Source organism: Dendrobates tinctorius, unplaced genomic scaffold (assembly GCF_039654945.1).
Source record: "Dendrobates tinctorius isolate UK_male_01 unplaced genomic scaffold, ASM3965494v1 ptg000114l, whole genome shotgun sequence".
Lineage (NCBI taxonomy): Eukaryota > Metazoa > Chordata > Amphibia > Anura > Dendrobatidae > Dendrobates > Dendrobates tinctorius.
In genome coordinates, this window is record NW_027361782.1 from 9789839 (window position 1) to 9814856 (window position 25018).

Here is a 25018-nt window from a genome sequence, read left to right on the forward strand (position 1 = left end):
TTCCTCGCGGATTTACTGCGGTTTCAAAACCGTAGCATGTCAATTCTTTGTGCAGATTCCGCAGCGGTTTAGCACCTGCTCCATGACAGGTGTCAAACCGCTGGGGAAAACCGAAGGCTAAACCGCAGAAAATCTGCAGATAAACTGCAGGTCTTTTGACCTGCGGATTTACCTGCGGATTTAGACAAATCCGCGTGGAAAATTCCTCAGCAGAATCTGCAATGTGTGCACACACCCTAAGACTCTGACAACATTGTTCACATCACTGACCTGGGAGTCAGAAATGCTTCCAGGGGTCTTCCCCATGCTGTCCCTATGTCATTTGAGCACTGTTCATATCGATTTCCACAATTTCTAGTCCCTCTGCAGATCGCCGGGGGGGGGGGGGGGAGTCCTCCAGAAAAACGCTCAAGTTTCCCATTGACTTACATTGGGCTCGTTGCTCAGGTCGAACACCCAACCATTCTCATTTGTGCGACCCGAGCAACAAGCACCCAAGCATTTTAGTGCTTGCTGTGATGTACCAATTAGTGGTATTCTCAGGGATAGGTGTGTAGCACACAGACAGAAGTCTGCTGCGGTCTGAATCCAGGACAGATTGCTGGGTCTAGTAGTTCCACAAACCTGTGTTTTTAGTAAAGGGCTGGATTTAGGGTTAGCCAGAATGATGGGTGGGACTGGTTAACCACACACCTCCCAAGGGGTGTGCTCCTGTAAAGACAGGAAGGTCCTATTTGTTTCCTGTGTGAAGCACATGGAAAAAGTCCATGTGTGAGACTGGAGCTGGTGGGAGATCCTGAAGGTCCAGGAGACACCAACGGTCTGGACTACTGACAAAAGCCATATGAAGCCAGGCTGGGAATACCTGAGATGCTGTTAGCCAGGTAACCCAGAGCTTGGGGCATGGTGTTTTGATGGATGTCAGGCATTTGAACTCTGTGTACAGAACTGGACTGGAATGGACTGTTTGTGGGTTCTGTCTTGTTCATATGCCCTACCAGCGGTTATAGAATGGTTTATGAGGCTATAATAAACCAGTTTTTGGACTTGTTTAAAACAGTATCTGCTCCTGTGTATTCAAATATTGCTTCAAAGCGAGTATACCCCAATGTCATGGAGTGACTGGCCCAGTGTGACACGACCCACCAATCGGTCGGTCACTAAACGGCAAAGCAAAAACACCAGGAAACACCAGGGAAGCTTTAACAACGGTGGCCCCTGTGATAGGGAATGGGGAAATGGACAACTCCTGCACGCACCTGAGGATGTGCCCTGCTCTTACTACCGTCACTGTATGGGTTTTTTCAACCCGTCGCCGAGCAGGGTACCTACAGTCATGGCCAAAAGTTTAGAGAATGACACAAATATTATATTTTCACATGATCTGCTGCCCTCTGGTTTTTATGTGTGTTTGTCAGATGTTTTTATCATATACAGAAATATAATTGCAATCATATTATGAGTAGTGTTGAGCATTCCGATACCGCAAGTATCGGGTATCGGCCGATATTAGCGGTATCGGAATTCCGATACTTTTTTCATATCGGATTCCGGGATCGGAATCGGAATAGGAAGTTCCCATCATGCTATGAGCCTGCTTGCTTTGATTAAGCCAATGGGAATCCTCCGAAGTGTGGGCACATCCTGTTAGGCATGTAGGCATGTTAACTATTGGCATGGCTGTGATTGGCTGCCGAAATGATGTCATGATGCACTATAAAAGCCACCGCAGCCGCCATTTCTGGTCACTCTGCTGTGAATTCAGTTAGGGACAGGCTGCTGTAGAAGACTGTGAGGGACAGTTAGAAATAGCGATTCTAAAAACAATATTGTGCTTTATCCAGGCTACATAAACCACCACTGTAGCTTGCTTTTCCCTAGCAGCGCTGTTTTCACAGCTGTCTGCAAGGGCTGTGTGAGTGCAGCTCACGCTGTGGAGTGGGTCCTGCAGCCACGTCAGGCTGTAGGCCACCCAGTGTGATCACTGCTGCCTCATACATCTTTTATTTTTTGAGCTGCATTTTTTAAATAATTTCAATCTAGTGTGCTTCCATCCGTATCCATATACGTTGGTTGCAAACACTAGTAGTAGACAGCGGAGCCTTTCTGCAGCCTTTCAGTGCTAGTGTCCACTTTGCTGCACTGTTCACGGCTGTCTGAGAGGTCTCTGACTGTGTGTGAGTGCAGCTCACGCTGAGTAGTGTGTCCTGCAGCTACGTCTGGCTGTAGGACGCTCAGCGTGCGTCACTGCCTCACACATATTTTTATTTGAGTGCAGCTCATTTTTTCTTCTATTAGTGTGCATCCATCCGTCTCCATCTACGGTGGTTGCAAACACTATATAGGAGTACACAGCGGAGCCTTTCTGCAGCCTGTCAGTGCCAGTGCCCACTTAGCTGCACTGTTGACGGCTGTCTGAGAGGTCTCTGACTGTGTGTGAGTGCAGCTCACGCTGAGTAGAGTGTCCTGCAGCTACGTCTGGTTGTAGGACGCTCAACGTGCGTCACTGCCTCACACATATTTGTCTCTGAGTGCAGCTCATTTTTTCTTCTCCTATTAGTGTGCATCCATCCGTATCCATCAACATTGGTTGGTTGCAAACACTATATAGGAGTAGATAGAGGAGCCTTTTTTTCTGGCTTGTGCCCTGCCGGCGCAGCCAGATTAGTATTACCCAATTTTTTTGGAGCCTCATCTTTTGCATTGTAGGTTACCTGCCTGCATTGTAATAGCTCCAAAAAGTTGGTGATACTATCAGTTTCAATTCTTTGTTCTCATACTTTGAGTTTGTTTCAAACAAAGAAACCACATAAAAAGTTCACCAAACACTACATTTTGAACTTGTGTAGGCCACATCAGCTCCTATTAAAGTCTAGTCCACACACACACACTTCATAAAATTAGTGTTTCTTGTACCTGTAACCAGCTGTTCAGGAATAAGCACACTAAGGCCCCCCTTTGTCCTTTTTTGCCTATCTTAAGCAGTCTTGCAAGATGAAGAAGGCAGGGAGTAAGGCGCGGGGGCGTGGGCGTGGAGTTTCAGCAGGGAGAGGACGTGGGGATTCTGCAGGGAGAGGACGTGGGGATTCTACAGGTAGAGGACGTGGGGATTCTGGGCCTGCTGCGGGCACCAGTGGATCAGCATCCCCCAGTTTTAGCAGGCAACAGTCCTTTATGCGCAGCTTTGTAGGACCTCAACGTACCCCACTGCTGCGGGAGGAACAAATTGAAGCCGTTGTCGGATGGATGGCAGCTAACGCATCGACTTCAATTACTTCCGCATCCTCTCAGGGTCAGAGCACCGAAGAGCAACCATCTGTCTCTTCACCACCTGCCAAAGTGCCCAGGCAGTCAGAGAGACATGGACAGGAGCCATCACAATCTCTACTTCTGTTCTCGGAATCTGTTGGCTTGGAAAGAGGGGGCCAGCCAAGCAGCATTCCTGAATGTGAAGAAGAGGGAGTATGCAGTGATGCGCAACTTCTTTGTCCCTCTGAATCTGAAGAGGCGAGTGGGCCAGTGCCTATGGTCAGCACACCTCAGTACGCATCAGATGATGACGAGACTCAGTTGCCACTTTCTGGTGCGTACGGTGCTGGCGAGACAACCCCGGAGAAGCAGCTGTTTGAAGAGGGGAGGGAAGATGATGAGGTCCTTGACCCATCATGGCGTGAGCAACAGGAAGGTGGTGGGAGCAGCTCGGAGGAAGAGATTCCCCTACCGGCCAAAACAGGAGGCAGAGGGAGGGGGAAGACTTGGTTGCCTGTACCCTCCACTTCGGCACCCGTTAGGAGCATTCCTCCTTCCAAAGGCAAACCGGGCGCTCACAAGAGTTGCAGTGCGTGGTCCTTTTTTGACACAGTTGCAGATGACATTTGCTTTGTCAAATGCAAGCTGTGTCATCAGAGAGTCAAAAGAGGGAGAAATGTCAGCAACCTCAATACCACAAATATGTGGAAACATGTGCGCACCAAGCACGAGTTGGAGTTGCAGAGACACCCTCAAGACGTAGGCCAACGTACAGCACCACCTACCACCTCTTCAGTTCGTGTTGGGCCCTCTTCCTCCAGCTCACACACTGCTGGTTCGGCTTCCTCACAGGATCGCCAAGGAAGAACCTCTGCCACTGTTGTCCGGAGACCCTGTCAGATTCCACCCATAACAGCACGTTCCCATCCATCATAGCCATCGGTAGCACAGGCATGGGATAAAAGGCGCCCTTACTCGGCAAACCATCCCCGAGCACAGTCTCTGAATGCTGGCATTGCCAAACTTCTGGCAGTTGAAATGCTGTCATTCAGGCTGGTGGACACTGACACCTTCCGGGACTTAATGGCATTGGCAGTCCCCCAATACAACGTGCCCAGCCGCTTTTATTTCAGCAGGCGAGCCGTCCCTGCCCTGCAGAAACATGTTGAGGGCAAAATAAAACATGCGCTACTAAACGCCGTTAGTAGCAAGGTCCACCTGACCACCGATGCGTGGACCAGTAACCATGGACAGGGACGATACCTTTCCCTCACTGCCCACTGGGTCAATGTTGTGGAGCCGGGTACGGATCTGGAGAGTGGCGCTGTACGTGTTCTTCCAACGCCACGGATTGCAGGACTCCAGTCTGTACACATAGACTCCTCCTCCTACTCAAGTTCCTCAGAAACAGCAGAGCAGGAGCCTGTTACGACCGATATGAGCACAGCCGTGGCCAAACGTCAACAGGCTGTACTCAAATTAATTTCTTTGGGGAATCGAAGCCACACAGCGCAGGAGCTCTGGAATGCTATCAAGCTGGAGAGCGATGTGTGGTTTGGGCCAGCGAATCTCCAGCCGGGCTTGGTAGTGTGTGACAATGGCCGAAATCTGGTGGCAGCTCTTGGCCTAGGCAACCTCACACACATCCCATGTCTGGCACATGTTCTTAACTTGGTCGTGCAGAGCTTTCTGAGGGACTATCCGGATCTTGATGCACTGTTGCACAAGGTCCGCATAGAGTGCGCTCACTTGCGACGTTCCAGCACGGCAAGATCGCGCCTCGCTGCTCTGCAGCGACGATTTGGCCTTCCAGAACATCGCATCATATGTGACCTACCCACCCGGTGGAATTCAACGTTACATATGTTGGAGCGGTTGTGTGAGCAGCAGGCAGCAGTCATGGAGTACCAGCTGCATCAGGCGCAAACAAGTCGCACTGTGCGCCGTTCACACTTCAGCACCATTGAGTGGGCCTCTATGAAGGACATCTGCCTCGTTTTGCGTGCCTTCGATGAATCCACGCGGATGGCGAGTGCAGATGATGCACTAGTCAGCATGACTGTCCCCCTTATCTGCCTGCTTCAACAAACACTGCAAGCACTAAGGGATGAGGTTTCAGAAGAGGTGGAGGATGAGGAGTCCCAAATGCCATCTGCTTCTGGACAGTCTGCGCTACGTGTTTCCTCACAAAGGCCTAGGCAGGGGACACTTTGTGAGGAGGATGAGGAGGAGTCGATGGAGGAGGAAGACATCTCTCCAGAGGAGGGAGGTACACAAACCTCTACTCAGTATGTACAGCGAGGGTGGGGTGATGCAGAGCAGGTCGAGGTCACGCCTCAAACAGGGGACAGCGGTTCTTTGGCAGTTGGGAGTCTGCAGCACATGGTTGATTTCATGCTGCAGTGCCTGAGAAACGACCGCCGCATCGCCCACATTCTCGTCTCGGCTGATTATTGGGTGTACACCCTCCTAGATCCTCGCTACCGGGACAGCGTACAAAGGCTCATACCAACGTTGAACCGGGAGCGTAAAATGCGGGAGTACGAAGAGTCACTGGTGCAGTCCATAATGTTTTCCATTCCACCCGACAGCATTGTTGCAAGTGCTTTACAAAGCAGCTCTGTGCGTCGAGGCAGTGGAGGAAACTCTGCACAAAGAGGGAGCAGAGGCAGTGTCGCAGCACAAGGCAAGACCACTATGGCCCAAATGTGGCAAAGTTTTGTATGTCCACCACAATTGTCTACACCATCAGCGACGCCTCGAGTCAGCAGGAGGCAACGCTTCCGTCAGATGGTGTCAGACTACATGTCTTGCCCTGTCGCTGTACTCCCAGATGGCTCTTCCCCCTTCAAGTTTTGGGTCTCTAAGCTGGATACATGGCCAGAGCTTAGCCAGTATGCATTGGAGGTGCTGGCTTGCCCTGCTGCCAGTGTATTATCGGAACGTGTCTTTAGTGCCGCAGGTGGTGTACTAACAGACCGTCGCACGCGACTATCTTCCGATAATGTTGACCGGCTGACTTTTCTGAAAATGAACAAGGCCTGGATCTCCAAAGACTTTGCCATTCCTCTTACAGACTAAATTAGTGGTTGGCAACTGTATCCAGGTCTGCTGGTGTGTTCATTTTTCTACCACCTGAACTATAATCCCTGTGCTTCAACACAGCCAGTTGTCGCTCAGATGTGTCGTCTGCACAGAGAAACACACTAGCTCCTGTGTTACTGGGGTTCAGTAATGCCAGCTGATCCCCTGCTGTGTGGACGGCAGAGTCACCAGCTCCATCAACATTCAAACCACTACTGATTTTTAACCGTGCCCAACTTAGGTCTCTGGCTCCACTGTCTCTACTATTTCCCCTGACCTCCAACCCCGCCATCTACATCTCTGAAGTGGCGTCAGCACAATCTACACTTGTTCCTGTGTTCCTGTGGCTCAGTCCCATCAGTTTATCCCCTGATGTGTGTCCGGCAAGGTCTCCTGCTCTGTCCACATTCCCATAACCAGTAGTGGGAATGAGGACAGAGCTGGCGAACTTGCCGGACAAACATCAGGGGATCAACTGATGGGACTGAGCACCAGTAACACAGGAACAAGTGTAGATTGTGCTGACGCCACTTCAGAGATGTAGCTGGCGGGGTTGGAGGCCAGGGTAAATAGTAGAGACAGTGGAGCCAGAGGCCTAAGTGGAGCATGGTTAGAATCAGTAGTAGTCCACAACCTCCATAAAAACCGCTGCCCATTGGCCTCTGCATGCGGCATGCGTAATCCTGGGCACCAACAGCGTCAGTTGGTGTTCAGAAGTGTCGTCTCCACAGAGCCAAACACATTCGTTCAAGTGTTAGTGGGGTTCAGCACTGCCAGCTGTTCCCCTGCTGTGGAGATGGCAAGTCTCCTGCTGCCTTCACCTGCCAAAATCCAGTAGGCCCCAGCCTGCTCCTCGCCTAATCCTGGGCTCCAACAGCGTCAGTTGGTGTTCAGAAGTGTCGTCTCCACAGAGCCAAACACATTCGTTCAAGTGTTAGTGGGGTTCAGCACTGCCAGCTGTTCCCCTGCTGTGGAGATGGCAAGTCTCCTGCTGCATTCACCTGCCAAAATCCAGTAGGCCCCAGCCTGCTCCTCGCCTAATCCTGGGCTCCAACAGCGTCAGTTGGTGTTCAGAAGTGTCGTCTCCACAGAGCCAAACACATTCGTTCAAGTGTTAGTGGGGTTCAGCACTGCCAGCTGTTCCCCTGCTGTGGAGATGGCAAGTCTCCTGCTGCCTTCACCTGCCAAAATCCAGTAGGCCCCAGCCTGCTCCTCGCCTAATCCTGGGCTCCAACAGCGTCAGTTGGTGTTCAGAAGTGTCGTCTCCACAGAGCCAAACACATTCGTTCAAGTGTTAGTGGGGTTCAGCACTGCCAGCTGTTCCCCTGCTGTGGAGATGGCAAGTCTCCTGCTGCATTCACCTGCCAAAATCCAGTAGGCCCCAGCCTGCTCCTCGCCTAATCCTGGGCTCCAACAGCGTCAGTTGGTGTTCAGAAGTGTCGTCTCCACAGAGCCAAACACATTCGTTCAAGTGTTAGTGGGGTTCAGCACTGCCAGCTGTTCCCCTGCTGTGGAGATGGCAAGTCTCCTGCTGCATTCACCTGCCAAAATCCAGTAGGCCCCAGCCTGCTCCTCGCCTAATCCTGGGCTCCAACAGCGTCAGTTGGTGTTCAGAAGTGTCGTCTCCACAGAGCCAAACACATTCGTTCAAGTGTTAGTGGGGTTCAGCACTGCCAGCTGTTCCCCTGCTGTGGAGATGGCAGTCTCTCCTGCTGTCTCCGCATTACAAAGACAGTAGGCCTCTGCCTACACCCTCCTATTTCCTGGGCTTCAACACAGCCAGTTGTAGTTCGGAAGTGCCGTCCACACGGAAAGAGATACTTGCTCCCGTGTCTCAGTGGGGTTCAGTAACGTCAGCTGATCCCCTGCTGTGTGGATGGCAGTCTCTCCTGCTGTAAACTCATTCAAAATACAGTAGGCCTCTGCCTACACCCTCCTATTTCCTGGGCTTCAACACAGCCAGTTGTAGTTCGGAAGTGCCGTCCACACGGAAAGAGATACTTGCTCCCGTGTCTCAGTGGGGTTCAGTAACGTCAGCTGATCCCCTGCTGTGTGGATGGCAGTCTCTCCTGCTGTCACCTCATTCAAAATTCAGTAGGCCTCTGCCTACACCCTCCTATTTCCTGGGCTTCAACACAGCCAGTTGTAGTTCGGAAGTGCCGTCCACACGGAAAGAGATACTTGCTCCCGTGTCTCAGTGGGGTTCAGTAATGTCAGCTGATCCCCTGCTGTGTGGATGGCAAAGTCTCCTGCTGCCTACACAGTCGTACCACTACTGATTTTTAACCGTGCTCCAATTAGGCCTGTGGCTCCACTGTCTCTCGTATTTCCCCTGTCCTCCAACCCTGCCAGTTACAGCTCCGAAGTGGCGTCTGCACAATCCACACTTGTTCCTGTGTTACAGGTGTTCAGTCCGATCAGTTAATCCCCTGATGTGTGTCCGGCAATGTCGCCTGCTCTGTCCACATTCCCATTATGGGAATGTGGACAGAGCAGGCGACATTGCCGGACACACATCAGGGGATTAACTGACCGGACTGAACACCTGTAACACAGGAACAAGTGTGGATTGTGCAGACGCCACTTCGGAGCTGTAACTGGCGGGGTTGGAGGACAGGGGAAATACGAAAATCAGTGAATCCACAGGCCTAAGTGGAGCTTGGTTCAAATTAGTAGTCTACAACCGATCTTAAAATTTCTTCAATGCAGCCTAAGCCTGCTCCGTGCTTGTCCCTGGGCTTCAACACAGCCAGTTGTTGCTCGGAAGTGCCGTCTTCACAGAGTAAAACACTAGCTCCTGTGTTTGTGGGGTTCAGTAACGTCAGCTGTTCCCCTGCTGTTTTGATGGCAATCTGTCCTGCTGCCTCCCAATTGACAGCACATCAGTCCTCAGCCTGCTAAGTGCTTGTCCTGGGCTCCAACATCGCCAGTTGCTGCTCATAACTGACTTTGGCACGGGTACTCCCTCCTGCCCAGCTTGGTTCCAGCCCTGCCTGCTGTTTCCGGGAAGTGTCAATGTCAGTTTGCCACCCCAAGTTGCCATGTCGTGTTGCGGTTGGGTTAGCCGAGGCTAGGGTGCCAGCAGTTTAGGTGCTTCCTATGTGGACTGCGGGTTCTGGTAAGAAAGGTTTGTTCCATAGTGCCAGTAGGACAAGCACCCCCTGTAGGACTGTGTGATTCGGTAACTGCGGCCAGCTTGCGGCATGCCAACTTTGCTTTTCAGGGGTAACTTCTGATACCCCTCCGGGTTCCAGCACCGTCAGCTGGTTCTCATCAGAGCCTTTGGCCTAGGTGCCTCCATCTCGGTATCTGAGTTCCAGCAACGTCTGCTGGTCCTTGGTAGTGCTTTGTAGCACAGGTACCTCCTGCTTAGTAACTGGGTTCCAGCACCGTCAGCTGGTCCTCGGTTGTGCCATTGGCTCTTATTCCTTCTGCTGCCCCTCCGGGTGCCAGCACTGTCAGCTGGTCCTCGCTATTTCCATTTGCTCTTGCAGCTTCTGCTACCCCTCTGGGTTCCAGCACCGTCAGCTGGTTCTCGTCAGAGCCTTTGGCCTAGGTGCCTCCATCTCGGTATCCGAGTTCCGGCAACGTCTGCTGGTCCTTGGTAGTGCTTTGTAGCACAGGTACCTCCTGCTTAGTAACCGGGTTCCAGCACCGTCAGCTGGTCCTCGGTAGTGCCATTGGCTCTTGTTCCTTCTGCTGCCCCTCCGGGTGCCAGTACCGTCAGCTGGTTCAAGAGGACAAAGAACAGGAAGACAACCACCAAGATGCAGAACAACAAGAGAGAGAAGACAAAGAAGCATAAAAAAAACAAAGCAGAAGAACATTAAGCATAAGACTAATACTCTGAGCAAATGATATTATCTTATTTATAAGCAGAAGAAGACTAAGCAGTGTATGGGGGTGAGTCCGTTCCTCCTCGTGGTGCCCCTGGAAAAGGCCTGCTTCTGCAGGCCAAACTGAACGCGGACAAATCCTGTTGTAAATCTTTTGTGACAGGCAGAACGGAAGGTGTAAACTTCTAACTTTTCTAGATAACAACTACAGGGAAGAAGAAGAAGAAGAAGAAGAAGAAGAAGAAGAAGAAGAAGAAGAAGAAGAAGAAGAAGAAGAAGAAGAAGAAGAAGAAGAAGAAGAAGAAGAAGAAGAAGAAGAAGAAGAAGAAGAAGAAGAAGAAGAAGAAGAAGAAGAAGAAGAAGAAGAAGAAGAAGAAGAAGAAGAAGAAGAAGAAGAAGAAGAAGAAGAAGAAGAAGAAGAAGAAGAAGAAGAAGAAGAAGAAGAAGAAGAAGAAGAAGAAGAAGAAGAAGAAGAAGAAGAAGAAGAAGAAGAAGAAGAAGAAGAAGAAGAAGAAGAAGAAGAAGAAGAAGAAGAAGAAGAAGAAGAAGAAGAAGAAGAAGAAGAAGAAGAAGAAGAAGAAGAAGAAGAAGAAGAAGAAGAAGAAGAAGAAGAAGAAGAAGAAGAAGAAGAAGAAGAAGAAGAAGAAGAAGAAGAAGAAGAAGAAGAAGAAGAAAAGAAGAAGAAGAAGAGAAGAAGAAGAAGAAGAAGAAGAAGAAGAAGAAGAAGAAGAAGAAGAAGAAGAAGAAGAAGAAGAAGAAGAAGAAGAAGAAGAAGAAGAGAAGAAAGAAGAAGAAGAAAGAAGAAGAAGAAGAAGAAGAAGAAGAAGAAGAAGAAGAAGAAGAAGAGAGAAGAAGAAGAAGAAGAAGAAGAAGAAGAAGAAGAAGAAGAAGAAGAAGAAGAAGAAGAAGAAGAAGAAGAAGAAGAAGAAGAAGAAGAAGAAGAAGAAGAAGAAGAAGAAGAAGAAGAAGAGAAGAAGAAGAAGAAGAAGAAGAAGAAGAAGAAGAAGAAGAAGAAGAAGAAGAAGAAGAAGAAGAAGAAGAAGAAGAAGAAGAAGAAGAAGAAGAAGAAGAAGAAGAAGAAGAAGAAGAAGAAGAAGAAGAAGAAGAAGAAGAAGAAGAAGAAGAAGAAGAAGAAGAAGAAGAAGAAGAAGAAGAAGAAGAAGAAGAAGAAGAAGAAGAAGAAGAAGAAGAAGAAGAAGAAGAAGAAGAAGAAGAAGAAGAAGAAGAAGAAGAAGAAGAAGAAGAAGAAGAAGAAGAAGAAGAAGAAGAAGAAGAAGAAGAAGAAGAAGAAGAAGAAGAAGAAGAAGAAGAAGAAGAAGAAGAAGAAGAAGAAGAAGAAGAAGAAGAAGAAGAAGAAGAAGAAGAAGAAGAAGAAGAAGAAGAAGAAGAAGAAGAAGAAGAAGAAGAAGAAGAAGAAGAAGAAGAAGAAGAAGAAGAAGAAGAAGAAGAAGAAGAAGAAGAAGAAGAAGAAGAAGAAGAAGAAGAAGAATTCTTAGTTGTTTTTCTTCATGTAGAATTAACCTACAAGGAAAGAAAGGTTTTTTTAATTCCGATATTTTGGCCCCATTGACTTGCATTGGTTCCCGGTATCGGAATTGGCGATACCGATATTTTTTTTTAAGATCGGCCGATCCATTCCGATCCGATATTTTCAAGTATCGGCTGGTATCGCTCAACTCTAATTATGAGTAATAAAAGGTTATATTTACAGTTAGAATGAGTTAATGCAGCAAGTCAATATTTGCAGTGTTGACCCTTCTTCTTCAGGACCTCAGCAATTCTCCCTGGCATGCTCTCAATCAACTTATGGATCAAATCCTGACTGATAGCAGTCCATTCTTGCAAAATCAATGCTTTTATTTTGTCTGAATTTGAAGGTTTTTGTTTGTCCACCCGTCTCTTGATGATTGACCACAAGTTCTCAATGGGATTAAGATCTGGGGAGTTTCCAGGCCATGGTCCCAAAATCTTTGTTTTGTTCCCTGAGCCATTTAGTTATCACCTTTGCTTTATGGCAAGGTGCTCCTTCATGTTGAAAAAGGTATTGTTGATCGCCAAACTGCTCTTGGACGATTGGGAGAAGTTGCTCTTTGAGGACATTCTGGTACCATTCTTTATTCATGGTTGTGTTTTTAGGCAAGACTGAGAGAGCCCATTCCCTGAGAAGCAACCCCACACATGAATGGTTTCAGGATGCTTGACAGTTGGCATGAGACAAGACTGGTGGTAGCGCTCACCTGGTCTTCTCCGAATAAGCCGTTTTCCAGATGTCCCAAACAATCGAAAAGGGTATTCATCAGAGAAAATGACTTTACCCCAGTCCTCAGCAGTCCACTCCCTGTACCTCTTGCAGAATATCAGTCTGTCCATGATGTTTTTTCTGGAGAGAAGTGGCTTCTTTGCTGCCCTCCTTGAGACCAGGCCTTGCTCCAAGAGTCTCCGCCTCACAGTGCGTGCAGATGCACTCACACCTGCCTGCTGCCATTCCTGAGCAAGCTCTGCACTGCTGGTAGCCCGATCCCGCAGCTGAAACACTTTTAAGAGACGGTCCTGGCGCTTGCTGGTCTTTCTTGGGCGCCCTGGAGCCTTTTTGGCAACAAGGGAACCTCTCTCCTTGAAGTTCTTGATGATGTGATTGTTGACTGAGGTGCAATCTTTCTAGCTGCGATACTCTTCCCTGTTAGGCCATTTTTGTGCAGTGCAATGATGACTGCACGTGTTTCTTTAGAGATAAACATGGTTAACAGAAGAGAAACAATGATGCCAAGCACCAGCCTCCTTTTAAAGTGTCCAGTGGTGTCATTCTTACTTAATCATGACAGATTGATCTCCAGCCCTGTCCTCATCAACACCCACACCTGTGTTAATGGAGCAATCACTGAAACGATGTTAGCTGGTCCTTTTAAGGCAGGGCTGCAATGATGTTGAAAAGTGTTTTGGGGGATAAAGTTAATTTTCTAGGCAAATATTGACTTTGCAAGTAATTGCTGTTAAGCTGATCACTCTTTATAACATTCTGGAGTATATGCAAATTGCCATTAGAAAAAATGAAGCAGTAGACTTTGTAAAAATTAATATTTGTGTCATTCTCTAAACTTTTGGCCATGACTGTAAACTCTCACTTGCCCTGCTCCTATCCCTAAGTAGGGAATTGGCAAGTGAAGACACTGGTCCCACCGCTGCACTAAGACAACACAAGGTAAGTTAAGACAAACACCACAGGGAATAGGAAACACAAAAATGCACTTAGCTTTCCTTGCTGTAATGCACCACACAGCAGAGTAAGGCACCAGATCACAGCATTCAGTTGAAGCACCACTGCACTGGCAACCTCCTGTCTTCAGCACGGCTGGTATCCAAAAGGACCTGTATCACCAACAGTCAGCTGATGCATCAGGTGACCTTTTGAAGGAAGATGCGAGTGGCCACCACCTGCATCAGCAAACTCAGCAGCAATGTAATTACACCAGCAGCCACCGGGGGAGAGAACTGACATTAAACCTCGATGGCCTGAAAGGAAAAAAGTTTTAATATGAAACTCCAAATCTGCCACAGATCCAAAACTGGATCGTGACACCCAAACTGCCAGTGATTGCTACAACACATCACTCATCACTAGTTCTTAACTCTTTCTTGGATAATTTTATAAAATGTTTGTCAATATAACATGGACCTGTCCCAGGTTGTCCAAGCTGCCAGATATCCACTATTCAGATGATTGCCAGTGGAGGATCATTTGAACACATGGGGTAACCTCCTGCCAATAGGGCAGCATGAAGAAAAACAAGATTTATAGCTGTATCTGTATCTGAAGACCTGACATGTGAACCCCAAAGTCTCACATCACTGCAGGGGTTCTTTGTGGTTCTGCCACTATGTCCCTTTTCTCTATTCTTTACAGTGCTTCTATGGAACAAATTATCAGCAGATTTGGTTTTCAGTACCATATCTATTCTGGTGACACACAAATATATACGTCTTCTCACGGCATTACCTCAACACTACTACAATACAGCACAGGCCTGCACTGCCCTACATCTCCTCATCATCTCTGTCTACCACCCTCTCTGTTCTCTCCACAGCGGTGCACTGCCCTACATCTCTTCCTCATCCCTGTCTACCACCCTACCCGTACTTTACACAGTGCTGCACTGCCCTACATCTCCTCCTTATCCCTGTCTACCACCCTACCCGTCCTCTACACAGTGCTAGACTGCCATACATCTCCTCATCCCTGTCTACCACCCTACTTGTTCTCTACACAGTGCTGCACTGCTCTACATATCCTCCTCATCTTCGTGTACCACCCTACCCTTCCTCTCCACAATGCTGCAACACCCTACAAGTGTTGAGCGATTGTGCTTGTTACTCGAGTTTTCTGAGCATGCTCTGGTGTTCTCCAAGCATTTTGGGCGTGCTCGTAAGTTAAGTTTGAGTCCCCGCAGCTGTATGATTTGCGGCTGCTAGACAGCTTGAATACATGTGGGGATTGCCTGTTTGTTAGGAAATCCCCACATATATTCAGGATTTCTAGCAGCCGCAAATCAAGCAGTTGCGGGGACTCAAACTTAATTTACGAGCACACCCAAGATACTCGGAGAACACCCGAGCATGCTCAATAAACTCGAGTAATGAGCACACTCGCTCATTACTACACCCTACATCCCTTCCTCATCTCTGTCTACCACCCTACCCGTCCTCTCCACAGTGCTGCATGGTCCTAAATCTCCTCATCCTTGTCTACCACCCTACCTGTCCTCTCTACAGTGCTGCACTACCCTACATCTCCTCCTCATCTCGGTCTACTATCCCCTCATCTATTCCACAGTGCTGCACCACCCTAATTCTTCTCCTCATCTGTCTACCACCCTACCCATCCTCTACACCAGTGTTGCCCAACTCCGGTCCTCAAGAGCCACCAACAAGTCATGTTTTCAGCATTTCCTCAGTATTGCACAGGTGTTTGAATTCTTGCCTGTCCAGGTGATGCAATTCACCTGTGCAATACTAAGGAAATCCTGAAAACATGACCTGTTGGTGGCTCTTGAGTACCGGAGTTGGGGAACACTGCTCTACACAGTGCTGCACTGCTCTACATCTCCTCCTCATCCCTGTCTATTATTATTGTTATTATTCATTTTTATAGCGCCGTTTATTCCATGGCGCTTTACCACCCTACCTATCTTCTCCACAGTGCTGCACTGCCCTACATCTCCTCCTCATCTCTGTCTACCACCCTAGGTGTCCTCTCCACTATGCTGTCCTGTGCTACATCTCCTCATCATCTCTGTCTAACACCTACCCGTCCTCTCCATAGTGCTTCACTGCTCTACATCTCCAGCTGGATCTTTAAAATATAATTTCTCTGAAACGCCGGAGCGTTTCTGAGAGAAAAAAATCTGACTCTTATTGCGCAATTTAGACAGCATGAATCAGATAACAAACTACCTTTAACATGATTTTTGCTACACCATGTTTGCCATCCCTTTCTATGGAAGGTCACTTTGATAAGGCTGTGTTTGTTTTAAATAATATGAAAAGTGTTATACATGGTCCTAGGTCTCCTCAGGGTGTAAGATATGTCTTTTTAGAGCATTTGGAGGCTTCGCAGTTTTGAGATACAAGAAGAACTCGAATTTCAAAGTGCCAATTACCTGTATCAAAGACTTTAGAGCAATATTCTATATGGGGAGCAGTTAGAGCTCAGTGAGCAAAGCGTATGTGGAGGTGTTTAATGCCATGAATTAACTAGTGTGCCTACAGCCTTATCTATGAAGACGGCTTTGTACAATTGTTATCTATGAAGACTGCTTTCTATGGACAGGTATGTGGGATTCTTCATGAAGAGCTTTGGACATATCACAACCACCAGGAGGATTGGACACGATGTCCTTCATCAGGTTCTGTCACTGGGAATGCATGAAGGGAAAATCAATATGATGTATGTGACCCAAGATTTTTTCACCACGTCTTCATAAATCATGCTGACAGATTGCCATAATTTGAGGGATGTGGCTCTCACTAATCCATTTGTGCTCAATGAAGAGCATAAATGGTTTTACCTTTGTGGATACAGAAACTGAACCTTTATGGCCCTCCGAGGACGTTGTGGGATATTGATCGAAGTAATGGACAGGACTAGATCCAATATCTCCCGTTTCAGCAAAGACTTGGGTGACACTGGTTCTTCCCAAAGAGGCTGAAGAAAAAAATGTATCCAATTGGACCAAACAAGGAAGACATTCAAGTGCTCTTTCACTGATAAACATGGACACCTTGAATATAATGATTTGTGAATTCACCAGCATAATAGTGAGTGCAGCTCTGGGATATAATACGGGATATAACTCAGGATCAGTAATGTAATGTATGTACACAGTGACTGCATCAGCATAATAGTGAGTGCAGCTCTGGGGTATAATACAGGATGTAACTCAAGATCAGCAATGTAGCATATGTACACAGTGACCTAACCAGCAGAATAGTGAGTGCAGCTCTGGGGTAAAATACAGGAAGTAACTCAGGATCAGAACAGGATCAGTAATGTATGTACACAGTGACTGCACCAGCAGAATAGTGAGTGCAGCTCTGGAGTATAATACAGGATGTAACTGAGGATCAATAATGTATGTACACAGTGACTGCACCGGCAGAATAGTGAGTGCAGCTCTGGAGTATAATACAGGAGGTAACTCAGGGTCAGTACAGGATCAGTAATATATGTACACAGTGACTGCACCAGCAGAATAGTGAGTGCAGCTCTGGAGTATAAGACAGGCTGTAACTCAGAATCAGTAATGTAATGTATGTCCACAGTGACTGCACCAGCAGAATAGTGAGTGCAGCTCTGGAGTATAAGACAGGCTGTAACTCAGGATCAGTAATGTAATGTATGTACACAGAGACCTAACCAGAAGAATACTGAGTGCAGTTCTGGGGTAAAATACAGGAAGTAACTCAGGATCAGTACAGGATCAGTAATGTATGTACACAGTGACTGCACCAGCAGAATAGTGAGTGCGATTCTGTGGTATATTACAGGATGTAACTCAGGATCAGTGCAGGATCAGCAATGTAATGTACTGTATGTACACAGTGACTGCACTAGCAGAATAGTGAGTGCAGCTCTGGAGTTTAATACAGGATGTAACTCAGGGTCAGTAATGTAATGCATGTACACAGTGGCTGCACAAGCAGAGTAGTGAGTGCAGCTCCCGAGTACAATGCAGGATGTAACTCAGGATCAGTAATGTAATGTATGTACACAGTGACCTAACCAGCAGAATAGTGAGTGCAGCTCTGGGGTATAATACAGGATGTAACTCAGGATCAGTACACAGTGGCCTAACCAGCAAAATAGTGAGTGCGGCTCTGTGGCATATTACTTGATGTAACTCAGGATCAGTACAGGATCAGTAATGTAATGTATGTACACAGTGACCTAATCAGAAGAATAGTGAGTGCAGCTCTGGGGTATAATACAGGATGTGACTCAGGATCAGTAATGTAATGTATGTGCACATTGACTGCACCAGCAGAATAGTGAGTGCAGCTCTGTGGTATATTACAGGATGTAACTCAGGATCAGTACTGGATCAGAAATGTAATGTATGTACACAGTGACTGCACCAGCAGAATAGTGAGTGCAGCTCTGCTCAGCTGCTGCTCATTGTGGTGATTGTGGGTGCGGTCGACACTGATCCTGCTGTGTGCTCCTGAGCTCCAGAGAACCAACACCTCTCCACCCAAGGACCTGCTCTCTCTCCTATCCAGGGAAGAGTGGGGGTTTCCTGGGATGAGTGAAGGAGCCAAGTACCAGGCTTCTGTTTCCCGGTCCAGGCCGGCGGGGAACAGAAGAAACAGCAACCGGCCTGTACATCAGAGGACTTGGGGGTGAGACGCTCCACCAGGAGTCACAGCAATGTGGCTCCTACCCCCTCCAAGTCTACAGAGACCCAGAGAAGCCACAAGGCTTCCAACATGGAGGAGAAGCCTACTAGCAGCGTGCAAGATGACGGTCCTTCCGGAGGAAAGCTGAGTGATCACGGAGGTAAAACAGACCTCACGGAGGAGGGTTGGGGGCTGTAGAAACCAAAGCAGCCTGTGTCCACCTATGTTTCCCGGGTCATGAGCCACCTCCATGAGTATGAAGAGGTGAGTAAGAACATCTGGAGGCTTCGGGAGGAGCTGCACTGCACATGCGCCAAAGCTGCAGGTGCCTCCAGACCCAGGAAGAACCTGATATTAATGAGCTGGAGGTGAGGAAAGCATTCCTAAGAGAGAAAAGTGGCCATTTAATGAAAAACATGAATGAGGACAGATTCAGAGAAATGGCTGAAAACAGAGAGCAAAGGCAGATGGGGCTGCAGCCTGAGAGCCAGGTGGATGATGATGATGATGATGAGGAGGATGATGACCAGCAGAAAGCCCCACCTGGCAGCCTGCAAAGTCACCCGCAGGCCTCGTGCAGCGAGCTCCCTGCCGGACAGGCGACATTGGCATCTGGTCACAGTTCTGCTGGCTCTGGGGAGGACAGTGACAAAAGCGGCCAGGGAGGGGCGCTAATGGCGGAGATAAAGCTCCTGGAGTCCCCAGTGTGCCATCAGAACTTCCATCTTGGTGATGATTTACCAGAGGAGACACCTGGGGGCCAGAAGAAAAAGACAAAGACCACCAAACCATAGCTCCAGGAAGTGGTGAGTTATGTATATGCCCTCTCTCTGTACCCCCTGAGTCAGCTGCAGGGTCAGCTCGCTGTATAAGCCCCGTTGCCCAGCACAGTTCGGGTTCTGCTGTGGATCTGGTGCAAAGGCACGGGGAGAGTACAGAGCACGGTAGTGAGGCGCAGAGCTCCGTCTCTGTAGTAGCGGGGACATAGCAGCAGGTGCATCAGCCGAGAGGCTGGACTGTGAGGGCGGCCCGGTGGTGGGCATACGGTTAGGCCACGATACTGCGATACGCTCCTCAGTGGGAGGGGGGAGCGGCCCAGTATCGGGGGCAGCTCCGGTAGCCTCGGTGCCCCTGAACGCTGTTGCCGCTGATCACTTATTTGAGAAGCAGCTGCAGGGTGAGGGGGGCTATCGGGGCTGGGCGTTCTGATCCTCCCAAAATCCTGTTCTGTGTTGGCGCCACTGGTCAGCAAGATCTTGATATGAAGGATCAGCGGCGTCTCACGGCGGCAAAAGATCAGCGGCGCCAAGATAAGCAGCGGAAATTACCAACTGATGATGCGGAGGGCACCCGTAAGTCCAGGGGTGAGGTCGCCTCCAGTTCTGTGGAAGAGACTGAGCCCCTTGTGCCTGATGATGCGGAGGTCAAAATGTCACCCCCTGTTGTCACTGGTCCAGCAGGAGAGAATGTGGTGGGAGGTGTGGATGAGGAAATTTCTTTATCTAGTATTGTGGTTGCTGGTTTGGTGGAGAGTGAGGGTGTTATGGAGGTGGGTAATAGTGATACTGTTGGTGTGGTCACCGGTCCGGTTGCCCCCCCAGTGGTGGCAGTACCCGTTAGTAGTTATGCCGCTGTCACCTCAGGGGGAAATAGAGCATCCTCCTCAACTCTGGCCTCTGGAGATGGCATGTTGCAGCGGTGTCTCCTGGAGGCTCTAAAGGGGGAGAGATCACTAATGGTAGAGGGTCGAGAGGTTGATCTATCCTTCTGGATAGAGAGGCATGGCCTCGGGGCCTTCCGAGAGCAAAATGGGGGAAATACAATGTGGTCCCTACCGACAGCCGGGCCAGGTAGTATGCGTAGGAATGTGGTCCGTCTTCGATGGAGGAGCAGTGATGCGTGTCCTCCAAGGTCTAAGGTTGTGGAGCTCCTGCTGAAGATGGGCTTCAAGGCTATTGACATCTACGCCTTGATACATCCCTATTCCATGCCTGAGTTTGATGTTAGCTTTGTTCGGCCAGAGGGGTTTGAGCTCTTCTGGTCGAATTATGAGTTGGCAAAAAATGGGCCCGGCTGGCGAGACTTTGCCATCCAGGAGGTGTCGCGCCAAAATCAAATCAAGAAAGTGACCGTGATGACTTGTAACGAGTCGCTTTCTTGATATGACATCATGACGTGGCTTGGCAGATATGGAGAAGTGGTGGAAATGCCAAAGAAAAACCGCGATGAGTATGGTATCTGGTCAGGGGCCTGGGCGTTTATGGTAAAACTTAAGCGTTCAGGTGGTACGGTTGCCCACATTCTATCATCTGCCTTCCTGGGTAGAGATCGTATCCAGGTCTTCTACCAGGGGCAGCCGAAGCTCTGTCACAAGTGCAGCGACCCCACACACTTCAGTGCAAATTGCACTGTGCAGAAATGTGCATTATGTGGGGATATCGGCCATCTTGCTGCATCTTGTGTGGAGATTAGGTGCCACCTGTGTGGTGACTTGGGTCACCCATTCAGCCGTTGTCCACGCTCCTTCGCCAATGCAGTCGTGACCCTGGTGGGAGAAAGCCATGAGGCTGATTCTGCTGGGGAAGGGACTAGCATGGGTGAGGGAGCTGAGGGGCCAAGGAGGAAAAGCAATAAAAAGACGCCTGCCCAGCTGAGGCGTCTAGACAAGCGCAGACAGGAGAGGGATCTGGGCGAGCCCTGGGCTACTGCGGTGACCCCTGTCCTGGATGCCAGTCTTGCTGCTGAGGCCCCGAGGGATGATGAGTTGGATGAGGAGGTCAGGAGGATCCACAGGGAGGAAACTGCCACTGCCTCCGAATCCACCCATTATGAATGTATGGATGAGGATAATAGGCAGTGGCTAGAGAACAAGCGTAAGCTCGGCACCAAAAAGAAGAGAAAGAAGGGAGCTAAAACATCTTCTCCCGCTCTGACCAAGGTACCTAAGGAAGGAAAAACTGACTCCCCTCTGGTTGGTCTTTCTAACTGGTTCCAAGCCCTTGAGAACATCTCTTCCTCTGAGGAAGAAGCTGAGGGTGAGGTTCCGGCTTCGGCAGAGCTTACAGGGGGTGCCGAGTCTCCTTCTTCTGGGAATGTAAGGTCCCTGGAGGGAGGGACTGGCCCAGAGTCCGGAGACGAGGACGACAAAACGAAAAATCAAGTGGGAATGGACACCTCTGTGCCATTAAAGAGGGGGAAGGATTCCTCCTCTGAGGCAGATGATAAGGGGAGTGGGAACAAGAAAGCCATCTAACTCAATCACCAATGATGGCGGTACCCACTCCATTGACGCTGGCGTCCATTAATGTCGCTAGCATAAAGTCAAATACAGCCAGATTTGCGGCCTTTGATTTTCTCAGCGTGTTTAAGCTGACATTTTCTTTTTGCAAGAGACCAGACTGCCAAACATGGCAGATGTGTTCAAAGACAAGAGGGAGTGGAGACTCAGGCCCTCCTATTGGTCTCCTGCGGCCGAGCCGTATAGCGGAGTGGTGGTCCTTTTTACTGCACCGGTGGAATGCCGATGGGTTATTGAGTTAGAAATGGGGAGGTGCCTGATCTTAGATGTCATCATGAAGGGACAAGAGCTCCGGCTTATTAAGATCTATGGTCCCCAATTTAAATGGGACCGGAAGTGTCTTTTTATGAGGATCAAGCCCTACCTTTTTAAAGTCGGCAGGTTGTCTTTGGAGGGGACTTCAATACTGTCACGAGGCTCCGAGATGGAGGAGATTCCAGAGACAAGCTGACTTATGATAGCGTCGCCCTTAATTGTATAGCTAGTAAGGCTCGCCTGGTGGATGTCCACATTCGGCACACCTCAAGCCACGAGGGGTTCACCTATCATAGAGGTAACTGTAGGTCCAGAATAGATAGGTTTTATTTAAAGGAGGAAGCTGTCTCTTCAGCAGTGTCTGTTGTTGAGGTGGAGTTCTCCGACCACTGTTTAATTTTGTTTTCTCTGAATGTTACAGAGACTCTCCGGATGGGAAGAGGCTTTTGGAGGCTCAATTCATCTCTATTGGAAGAAGCGGATATAAGACAGTCCTTTGAGGATTTTCTTCAGAGCCATGTACCCTTACTGGATCTTTGTAGTAGTAAGTCAGAGTGGTGGGAGATGTTCAAGAAAAGGGTGGCGAGATTCATCCGCCAGCTCTCGAGCCTCAGGAGTCTGAACAGGTACCGCCTGTATCAGGGTCTGAGGAGGAAACTCGAGCATCTTGTCTCAACTGGAGGTAGCCACGAGGAGATCTCCAGAGTGAAATCTTTGCTCATGAGGTGTCAGTACGATAGACACGCATCTTTGGTTTTTGAGAGGGATTACGGGAAGTACCGCTTGCCCGACCCTTACAGAAACTGCAAGATGTCAGTGAATAGTAAAGTGGTTACAGGACTGGTCGACACTACGGGGTCCCTGAGGCGATCCAGATCAGGGATCCTGGAGGTTGTCCGATCCTTGTTCTCGCACCTCTTGGGGAAGAGGGATCTTGATTGGGATAAGATGTCGGCTTTTCTGGCTGAAGCCGTTCCCGAACCAGGGGTAGACCCCTCTCTTGACATTTTGACAGAGATGATCAGGGAAGAGGAAGTTAAGTTGGCGATTGAAGGACTTGCCCAAAATAATCGCCCGGTCCAGATGGCTTAACATCTGAGTTTTATAAGACCTTTAAGGACGCTTTAGTTCCCCTCTTGACTGAGGTATGCAATGAGAGTCTTTCTTTGGGCACTCTGCCAAAGTCAATGAGGAGGTCTGCCCTGATCATCTTGTCAAAGGGTATGGACCCATCGTGCATTGAGAATTGGCATCCCATAGCGCTTCTCAATGCAGACAGGAAGGTTCTGGCAAAGGTGCTGTTTAATCGGCTGGTGAAATTTGCACCCCAACTCCTTTCGGAGGCCCAGCATTGCTCTGTTCCAGGTCGCAGCACATTTACTGCTGTGCTCGGTGTCTGGGAGGCGGTGGAGCAGGGTAGGGCTGGACACTGGAAGGGGTACATGTTGTCACTGGACCGGGCAAAAGCATTTGAACGGGTTAATCATGAGTACCTCTGGTCTGTCCTTCTGAGATATGGCCTGCCGGGGGGGTTTGTTGATTGGCTTAAAACCTTGTATGGTGGGGCATAGAGTTATCCGCTTGTGAAAGGTTGGATTGGCAGCTCTTTTGAGGTTGGATCTGGTGTTTGCCAGGGTTGTCCCTTGAGCCTGCTGCTGTACGTGTTTGCGATTGACCCATTTCTTAGGAGGGTGGAAAGTGGACCGTTGGCCGGGATCGGGATGGACCAGGCAGCACCCACCGGAAGCCACTCTGAGGGTGGTGGCGTATGCCGATGAGGTCACTGTTTTTGTTTCCTCTCACGAGGAGGCAGGGTGGCTGATGTCAGAGGTAGATCGCTACTCGGAGGCATCCGGGTCCAAGATCAACCGGGATAAGTATGAGAGTCTCTAGCTGGGAGGAGGAGATCCTGGTTTTGATCTCCCGGACACCTTTCCAGGACCCAAAGTCTCTGCAAAAGTCCTTGGCATCAAATTTGGCCAGGAGGATTACCCCAAACAAAATTGGGACAGCAGGCTAGAGATCGCCACTCAGAAGGTCAACCAATGGAAAGGTTGGTCTTTGACCCTCAGGGAAAGGGTAAACCTGATCAAAACTTACCTGCTCCCTTTACTGATTTATCTGGGCAGTGTGTGCATCTTGCCGGAGTCTCTCTGGACTTGGGTCTACAGTTTGTTCTTCCAACTGTTATGGGGGAATAGACTGAACCTGGTCAAGAGGGAGGTTACTTACCGTACAAGGAGACTAGGAGGGTTGGGTATGGTCAACCCTGTGGTATTCCTTGTGGATACCTTCATTAAGATCAATATTGCAAACCTCTGGAAAGAGAGGGCTCCTCCGTGGGTATTCTCCTGTAGGGGATGGTTTCAGCCTTTCTTCCAGGAATGGGAGACAGGATGGCAAGTGAAGGATCTTCGCACACCGCATGGACATCTTCCGGCTTATGCTACCTTGGTTCTGAAGGTAATTCGCCAGTGGGGTCTGGGAATGTGGGAGATCAGGACTCTGCCAAGGAAGCTCCTTGACAATAGGGTTCTGTTGACCAGTTTCCAGAGGCCTCTGGTGCTCAGGGATTTCCCAAGTCGGGACCTTGGGGTGGGTTTGCATCTTTTGAATTCTATCAGGATCCCCTCAAAGTTTTGGGACTTGGCTTGGCACTGCTTCCATGGGAAACTGTGTGTGAAGGACAATCTGAAGTGTAGGAGCTCTGAGGACAGGAACTGTCCTCAGGAGCATTGTGGTACCGTGCTGGAAAGCATGGACCATTTCCTGCTTCATTGTCCCTTTAACACAGAGGTGTACACCAGCCTCCATTGGCTGGTCTCAGCTGGCCGGTCTCTCCTATGTGGAGTGGGCCTATGGAGCATTCAGAGACCATGGTGGCCGGGACCGCTGCACATTATTTCTAGTCAGCGCAGTGGTTAGGTATCACATGTGGAACGCACGGTGCTTAGTATCGACGCAACGGAAAATCCTCCCAGTGGACGATGTGTTTTGGACCATACTCGGTGACCTGGTGAAGGTGCGCTCTCTGGAGTATGAGAGACTGGGCACACGTAGGGCCGCTTTCCTCTGGAGGGACTTTTCTTTTAGTGTCCCCTGGTCTGGTCATCTCCTTTCCTGGTGGTGGGCTGCGGCTGACACTGTAGATTTTTGTTTTGTGATCGGTATACAGTGATGTAGGGCTGCAGGCGCCAAACTTGGGCTTTGTGATTTGTGGGTGTTGTAGTGTTTATTTCTGTATATATTGTATATAGGGATATAGATTTGGGTGTAGGTGTTAGGTTGGGTGGTGGGAAAAGGGGGGAGGTGGGTTTATCCTGTGGGACTATGGGACACTGGAGTGTTTGGGGAAACACTGGCACTGCCTGATCTGGCCTATGGACGTTGGACATGGACTGAGACT

General features: G+C 49.1%; 1 long non-coding RNA gene across 1 annotated transcript in view; it reads left to right on the plus strand.

Moving 5' to 3' along the window:
* The first annotated feature begins 685 nt into the window (after positions 1-685).
* The window catches only part of LOC141101098 (uncharacterized), a 35078-nt gene continuing 10745 nt past the window's right edge, over positions 686-25018 (plus strand). Inside the window, exon 1 of the long non-coding RNA XR_012234888.1 lies at positions 686-884. This is a non-coding gene — a long non-coding RNA (uncharacterized lncRNA). The remainder of the gene's footprint in view (positions 885-25018) is intronic.